Genomic DNA, 8638 nt, shown 5'->3' with positions numbered 1-8638 from the left:
ACAGCACCTAGCCCAACAGGGCACTGACCCTGGCATGGGCATCTAGCACTACTGGAATACAAACACCTCATAAGAGTGCTTCTGATGGCAACACACTGGGCTGCAAAGGATTGAGACACTGATCCCTGAGCAGCGAGGGCATTTCTGCCTGGGAAGAGCTCCCTGTAAAAAAAGCAATAAAGGCCCAGATCCCCACAGGTATGGGAGTCCAAAGGCCCTACGTTCTCCTCCCTCAGAATCCCCTCTGCCTTGATGCCTACAGAACACAAGGCGATGGGCGTGTTTAGTCCACTGCTTATTCTACTCACCACGGTCAGTACGCTTTTGCCTTGCCATGGGCATCCATTTGTTCCACATGGTCTCTTGTCGCACGTTAGCTTTGCTAAATCTTTGGGGCAGGGACTGTCCTGTTTTTCAAACTGCATTTCCACCATGTAATCATTCAATTACAAATGAATTAATTACGCTGCCAGCAGCCAGCCAGGGGAGAAGCTTGTATTTTTCACCAGGATTTCATTCTCAGTATTGTTACTAAAGGAACAAGGGAAAGCTCCAGATCCGTGGGCAAAGGTGCTGCCAGACAGGATGGATTAATCAAAGGAGGAAAGAGCTAGCCACACACAATACACACTGTAAGGTAAAGTTAGATCCAGCCCGGCCCTGACATGCACCTCCCTGGTGAGCTGAAAGCATTTGGATTTAATCAGAGAGAGAACAGAAATAACAACAGCAAAACAAGCCACAGGCCCCAGACGCAAGTTCCAAGAGATTCTACTTCTCTAAGGAGCCAGCTGCCTTTTGGGAACATCTTGTGATTTATACTTGGATTGTAAGCTCTTTGGAGTAGGGACTGTTTTTGTTCTGTTTGTACAGCGCCTACTGGAATACGAATAATGGTTATATTATGGTAGCATTCTAGATCAGGGACCCTGATGCAAAGAAGAGCTGGGCAGGGAATGTATTTCCTGTCCAGCAAAATTTGTCAAGATTTCAAAAAACTTTCTTATCCCGAATCAGGATGAGAAGTGGAAATCTCAAAAATTTGGCAAACTGAAAATCTGGAAAAAAGTCACTTTGAGTCCATTGAAATGTTTCAGTTGATCATTCAAAATGCTTATTTCAGTTTCAACATTTTTTATTTTAAAAAGCCTTTGACTATACATTCACTTACGTTTTAAAAGAAAAAGTTGTTTTGAACTAAGAAAAGGAGTACTTGTGGCACCTTAGAGACTAACCAATTTATTTGAGCATAGGCTTTCATGAGCTTATGCTCAAATAAATTGGTTAGTCTCTAAGGTGCCACAAGTACTCCTTTTCTTTTTGCGAATACAGACTAACACGGCTGTTACTCTGAAACTTGTTTTGAACTGAAATTGGATCTTTTCATTTCAAAACCATCCAAAATGGGACACTGACAATTTCTAAACCTTTTTTTATATTTCCAAATTTTTTCAGAATGGGAAATGTGTCGAAATCAACCCTTTCCCCTGAAAAATTTCCCAACCAGCTCGATCGCTAAGCATTTGTACAGTTCCCTGTCCCTGCCAGATAAGGAAACCAAGACACAGAGAGACTGAGTGAGCTACAGTCAGAGAGTTTAAGGCCAGAAGAGACTACCCAAGCATCAGAGTAACAGCCGTGTTAGTCTGTATTTGCAAAAAGAACAGGAGGACTTGTGGCACCTTAGAGACTAACCAATTTATTTGAGCATAAGCTTTCGTGAGCTTATGCTCAAATAAATTGGTTAGTCTCTAAGGTGCCACAAGTACTCCTTTTCTTTTTACCCAAGCATCGCATCTGATCTCCTGTGTCTCACAGGCCACCCACACCCACACACTAACCCAACGACTAAAATTAGACTAAACTCTTACAGCCCACAAGAGACTAGACGAGACTTGCACCGTTCACCTGGCAAGTCAATGGAAGAGCCAGGAACAGAGTTTTTGTTGGTGGGACACCGGACTAGGCCGTTCTTCCTTCGCACACACCCTTCCCTCCTCCGCCCCTCGCTGATCGACCCTTTTGGGAACCCACAGGACTAACCAGAGGTGCAGTCCCACTCCCACTGAAGCCAGGGGAGCAGCAGTGTCGGGACATCTTCAGAATGAGAGAGGAGCTCTAGTGCAGAGGGGGCTTCAATTTCCCAGTCTCCATTAGGCCATGCTGAGACGCTGACCCCAGCTCCGAGGTTGAAGCCCTCAGAATATCCGGGGAGGTTGTTTCACGTAGAAACAGTTGGTCAGGTTTGAATTCAGCTGGTCTTGCTCCACGGTCCCTTTTAACCATCTAAGGAGGACAGTCTGAGAACCATGTGGGTGGTATCCAAGCCCCCAACCAGCTTGGTGCCGCGTTCAAAACAGGAATCTTTTAATGCAGCCATAGGCGCTGGGGGCAATAAAAGTTTATGAGGCTTAGCTTGGGAAGGATAGGAAGGGAATCGCTATCATCCTGAGGGAGTTACGGGCCCCTGGCAAATCGTGGGCTCCTCTCTCAATGAGCTCAGGGCCTTGGATGTGTGTTTCACATGGATGTTAATGGGACGTGTTACTTGAAAGCCAGCAGATAATTAAAAACACATTGCCTGGGGCTTTATGCCGATTCAATAATTCAGCAGCCGTTTAACTTTAACACGTTTTTAAGACATCGGTATCTAGTTGCCCTGCAGTCTGGGCCATGCAAATACCTGCATGAAATGCAGCACTAGGCAGTTTTTAGTGGCGTCATTTAAAGTCATCAGGTAACAAGAGGGGACCAGACTTACAGGTATGTTCCAACTGCTTTGCACAGCTCTGGCAATGCAATCAACCCTACAGAACTGGCCAGTGAAACTGGGCTCATGCTGGGAGTGAACTGGTGAATCTGGCCGTGGATTTGAAACGGCAGGTTCCCTTTGGAAGCTGCAAGGCTAGTGATGAAACCAGGAGACCCAGTTTAGTACATTTAAAAGGTATCTCAGAGTGATAGCAAGGGACCATGGGTTATTGGACTCCTGGCTCTGCTATGACTCTGTGATCTGAGGCAGGGCATTTAGGTCCCAATCCCTCACGGTGCTGAATGCCCTCATGTCCCATTGACTTCACTGAGGGCAGTGGGTACCGCTCAGCACCTCATGGGATCAGGCCTTTCACTTCACCATGCCTCAGTTTCCCCATCTGTACATTAGGTATATTGACACATAGTGGACAAAGCACTGGACTGAGACTTTGGAGACTTGGATTCTATTCCCGGCTCTGCCACTGGCCTTCTGAGTGACCATGGGGGAGCCACGCCCCCTCTCTGCACCTCAGTTTCCCCATCTGTAAAATGGGGATAAGGATCCTGACCTCCTTTGTAAAGCGCTTGGACATCTCTGGATGATAACAGCTAGAGGTTGTTGTTATAACTACTACTTCCCACAGGGTGTAGGGAGGGGTATGGGATGTGATGACCATGGATCCTACCCACAACAGTGAGATATATGACCCATCTCTCTGCGACAGCCTTCAGACAAAGCGGGAAAGTTGTGTCCGCACTCAGATACCTCACTGAGAGGACCCTCATAAATACTTAGCCAGACAGAGGCGGGGTACCAGGGCTACTACTGCAGCTGCCTTTGGGCTATACAGGTGGGTATGGACTCACCAGGTCGACATATTCCTGGAGCCATCAGCCCCCTCCTCATCCCCCACCCTCTTCATGCTGACACAGAGCGTGGCTGCAGATTGTGGATACCCTCTACTTGGCCTCCCGACCTTCCCAAACCGTAGCAGTTCAGTGGCATCTCGTGTCTATGCTCGGTGGGGAGCACAATCTGACCCAACGTCAATAAGCAAGGGCGGAACGTGGGACCTGGACAGGTTTGAGTTAGGAACGGAGAAATCTGAAATTCACCCCTGTTTAGAGAGCCCAGCAGAAGGCATGATCCCCCGTTAAGTCCCACACAGAATACTGCCAGCCTCAAGAGATCAAAAAATAAATGAGTTGGATGCCAAAAAATCAGGAAATTGGCCCCCCAAAACGTGTCTATTTACAAAGAGATTATGTGGGGGGTTTTCAGTCTGCCCAACAATTGGTGAACTGCCCCTGCCCAGACTGAGACAGAAAGTGTGTTAATGCTGCCCATGCTCCCAGACATATTGGGTAGGAGGATTTTGGCCCCTGCTGCAGGAGTTTTCACCCCCCGGCAATGAATTCTGTCCCCCAACGATCAAATCAACCCTGTGCCCCTCGTCTCCAAATCAGTTCTGCCCCCCAGACGCCCATCAGTTCTGCCCTCACCTTCCACTAGTCCAGCCCCCACCTCACCCCAATTCTGCCCCACCCCACCCAGCCCCCACCAGTTCTGCCCCCAGCTCCTCCACCCCCACCCAGCCCCCATCTCACTCCAGTTCTGTCCTCACCCCACCCAGCCCCCACCAGTTTTGCCCCCCAGCTCCTCCACCCCCACCCCACCCCACTTCTGCCCCACCCCACCCAGCCCCCACCAGTTCTGCCACAGCAGCTCCCCAGCCCCCATTTCAGCACCTCACCTCCATGCCCCCTGCGGTTCTTCACCCCTCCCAAGCCAGGGGGGCAGCTCCAGGGACAGGGACAGGGAGAGGAGCCCACGCGGTGCTCACAGGAGGGGAGGGGGCAGGACAGGGAGATAGAGCTCTGATTGGTTGCTCTGCCCCTGGAGGAGGCGGGCAGAGAGGCAGACAGCCAATAAGAAGGGGGCTTTTCCCCCTTCCTTCCCCCCCCACCCGCTCAGCGGGGCTCAAATTTGCATGAGGCCGGGAGTGACACCAGCTCCGCTGAAATCCTGCCAGTGGCAAACCATGGTGGGAGTTGGGCGCTACTAAGGTCCCACATCCACCCATAGGGCTAAAGTAGGACTTAAGTGGTGCTGATGGCTGGTGCCTAGGCCACGTGCTAGGTCCGTGAGGCCCAGGGGGCGGGGCCTGTGCTAGGTCCGTGAGGCCCAGGGGGCGGGGCCTGTGCTAGATCCGTGAGGCCCAGGGGGCGGGGCCTGTGCTAGTTCCGTGAGGCCCAGGGGGCGGGGCCTGTGCTAGGTCTGTGAGGCCCAGGGGGCGGGGCCTGTGCTAGTTCCGTGAGGCCCAGGGGGCGGGGCCTGTGCTAGGTCCGTGAGGCCCAGGGGGCGGGGCCTGTGCTAGATCCGTGAGGCCCAGGGGGCGGGGCCTGTGCTAGGTCTGTGAGGCCCAGGGGGCGGGGCGCGTACTAGTTCTGTGAGGCCCAGGGGGCGGGGCGCGTGCTAGGTCCCTGCGGCCCAGGGGGCGGGGCCTGTGCTAGGTCTGCTCTGTGCCTAGGTCTTGTGCTAGGTCTCTGCACTGCGGTCAGTTATGACCCCTTGAGAGCAAACTCCTTGAGTAGACTCGTGTGTTCCCCCCACCCCAAACACACACACAGCGACTGTGGTGAAGATCCCCAGCCATCGCCACAGCCGGTCTTAGACTGCGGCTCCTGCGATTTCGCAAAGGATGAGGTTGTGTGGGGGTGTCGGAGGAGTCACACATCGGGTCTCAATTGCCGGAGTTGTGTTGTGAAATACCAAACCTTTATGGCACATGCTGATATTAGGAACATATTTGAGGGAGTTTTTTTCTTTCTTTCTTCTGCATAGAGAGGAGACTTCGCCAGGCTGGAAAAAACCCAACACAAAGTCGAAACAGATGCTTGCCGTGGGCTTGGCTCGTTCCAATCTCAACCGTGCACAGTGCATTCTTCACCTGCTAGCCCCGAGGGGCCCCTCCAAGCCCACCGGGGCCAGCTGGGGCGCATGATGATATGTCTGCAGCAGGGGCAGTGTTGATGTTAGCCCTATTCATAAGAGAAATCTGGGCGGCCAGATTCCAAGTCGGGATGTGTGTTCACTTAAGGAAGAAAGCTCCTTTAAAGGAACAAGGGGCACTGTTCTACCCCGGAAGACCAATGTCCCAGGCACTCCGCTGATCAAGCTAATCTGTCTGTAAATCCTTTACTCACTGTGGTAAACATATGCTCATGTGGGAAGCCGTGTGGCTTAGTGGATAGGGAGCTGGCATTGGCATCCGCTCACCCACAGCCCTGCTGTATGAGGTTGGGCAAGTTGCTCTTTGGGGCCTGAACGATGTCTCGTTCAGCGATCTCAGTCAGTGCTATTCTATTCCAAACAATAGTAAGGAAAAGCACCAGTCAGAGAGGTCATTGCTCGCCCATGTGAAGAAGAGGTTTACCAGTCTGTCGGGCCTTTGCCTCGCGATCGTGTGGGCCAGGCTTTCAAACACCGGCTCCTCTTTACAAACAGAGTTTTCTGGTGCAGTTTTGCACCCCCAGTTATTTGCAAGGGCATGTTTGGCGGAAGCAGCTGGTTGCACCTGCATGCGTTTTGGGGGTGCAAAACCAGAGGCTTGGTTAATGCTGGAATGAAATCTGGCTCTATCTATGTAGCTGATCGTCTCGGCTACTATAAATGCTTTGTGCCAAGCAAGCTTAGAGACAGGGCTCCCATGCACCTGCCCAGAGCTGTGGGCGTGGCCTGACTGCCGTGGGTCTGCTCGCACATATGTACAAAGAGGCACATGCTAACACAGGCGCACACCCATGCGCTTAATAGAGACTCACGTGTGGCCCCAAAGACCCACAAATGCATAATCACAGACACAGATACTTTGTACACACATTGTACACACACACTCTTTCATGGACACACATACACTTGCAGAGACTTGTGTACACTCACACACAGGGACATGCACTCACACACACTCAAACACACCCTCTGGCTCAGCCTGCACCAGCCAGACTGATGCCTGTGCAAAGCCTCTAGGAATTTGCTTTTCTGTCCTGCTCTTTTAGCCAGTGCTCTGTGCTGTTGTTTTAAGCTAATCTGTGCTTCAATCTCAGCTATGGGAGCAGAAGTTTCTCAGGAAAAAGTAGAAACTGAGAAACAACTTCATGCAGCTCAGTTATTCTTTCTTCAAAGTATCCTCACTTGTAAGTGACCCCGGGATCTGGCCCCATACCCTTCTCTCAGTCTCATTGAATTCAGCAAGGGGCATGAGAGAAAACCAGAGACAGGATCTAATGTGTCCATGGACGAAGTAAACGTGCCGGCCCCAGCTCCACAGACCAGCTCAAAGATCATGAATGCGGTGATATTCCCCAGCCATTTTGGGGGGGGAACTAAAGTGACTCTGGTCCAACTTTGCAGCAATATGGCTTGAATGTATACAATTGCATTAAGGGCATTTGAGCTGCACAGTGGGAAGTTGCGTGCTGTTCAAGGGGCCACTGGAGCGTGCGATCACGCTGGAGATCTCAAAGAGCTGTACAAAGTTGGGCAAGTCTCATTATCCCTGTCTTACGGGGAAGGAAACCAAGAAGAAGTGACTTGCCCAAGGTCACACACCAGGTCACTGGCGGAGCCAGGAACAGAACCAAGGCCTGGCACCCAGGCCAGTGCCCAGGCTACAAGTCCGTACTGCCTCGACATTGGGATGTACCAATAGCCACCTTCAAATATGACCCGGGGCAGTAGGTGGAGAAAGGACTGATGGGCTCACCCGGTCTGATCAAAGGCATTTTGCATGATTAACCCCTGTGTAATTTCCCTGAACGGGTTACGCTACTTGCCCTTGAGTATCTGCAGTGATCTCACCTGAAGATCACTTCCTTAAGGACTCCTCCAAAATGCCCTGATTCACTACCAACTTTAACAAGCTGTCTGCTAACAAAAAGAAGTGGACTGGATTGACCGTGGATTGGGAATGGAGTCTGAAACATTTCCTCTCCAGGGTCTGATCCAAAGCCTATTGAGATTAACAGGGAGGAAGGATGGTCCAGTGGTTAGGGTGCTAGCCTGGGACTATACAGCCACGGATCCAATTCCCCGTTTTGCGACAGACGCTCTGCCTGCCCTTGGGCTAGTCACCCCGTTGTTCCATGCCTCAGTTTCCGATCTGTAAAATGGAGCTAACAGCACTGCCGCACCTCCCAGCAGTGTTGTGAGGCTAAATACATTAAAGACTGATACTATGGTAATGAGGGCCATAGAAAGGCTTCCCCTGATTTCAGAGGTCTCCGTTACAGTGGAGAAGCTCCATTTAGTGTTACGTGCTGGTGAAAATTGGCCCGTAGGGCCGGATACAGCTCTGGTCAGTGATGCCCAGATGGCTTTACCACATGATGGCTGTTTGGCAGCCTACGTGAAATGAGTTTGGCAGGTCTCAATCAACCCCCCATCTGGGACAAGAGACCATAAAAACACCACCTCCATTGCTACTAACTGCTCCCCGTTGCTGTCAATCTCAGCGGAGAGGCCAAGGTCAGGGCTGAGATACAATGCTGGGGAAGTTGGTGCAGTTCCTACCCAGGATGCACCTGACGACAGAAGACTCTTGTCTCCAGGGCTGTCATTCAGACTGGAAAAAAAGATCCACTGGAATTGTTGAGCATTCGCCATCTTTCAATCAAATTAAATGTCTCTTTCCTAAAGACATACTCTAGCTTGACCACAAATTACTGTGTCTTGCTGCAGGAATCCCTGGTTGCAATTCTCTGCCCTGTGGTATGCAAGAAGTCAGACTAGTTCATCAGACTGGCCCCTTCTGGCTTTCAGCTCTATGAATCTGGGCACGGCCTCCACTTTAGAAATTACTAAAAGAAAACAACGACGTGGAAC

Source organism: Chelonia mydas, chromosome 25 (genome assembly GCF_015237465.2).
Source record: "Chelonia mydas isolate rCheMyd1 chromosome 25, rCheMyd1.pri.v2, whole genome shotgun sequence".
NCBI classification, from domain to species: Eukaryota; Metazoa; Chordata; order Testudines; family Cheloniidae; genus Chelonia; species Chelonia mydas.
The sequence above is the reverse complement of the archived record's forward strand: the minus strand, read 5'-3'. Positions refer to the sequence as shown.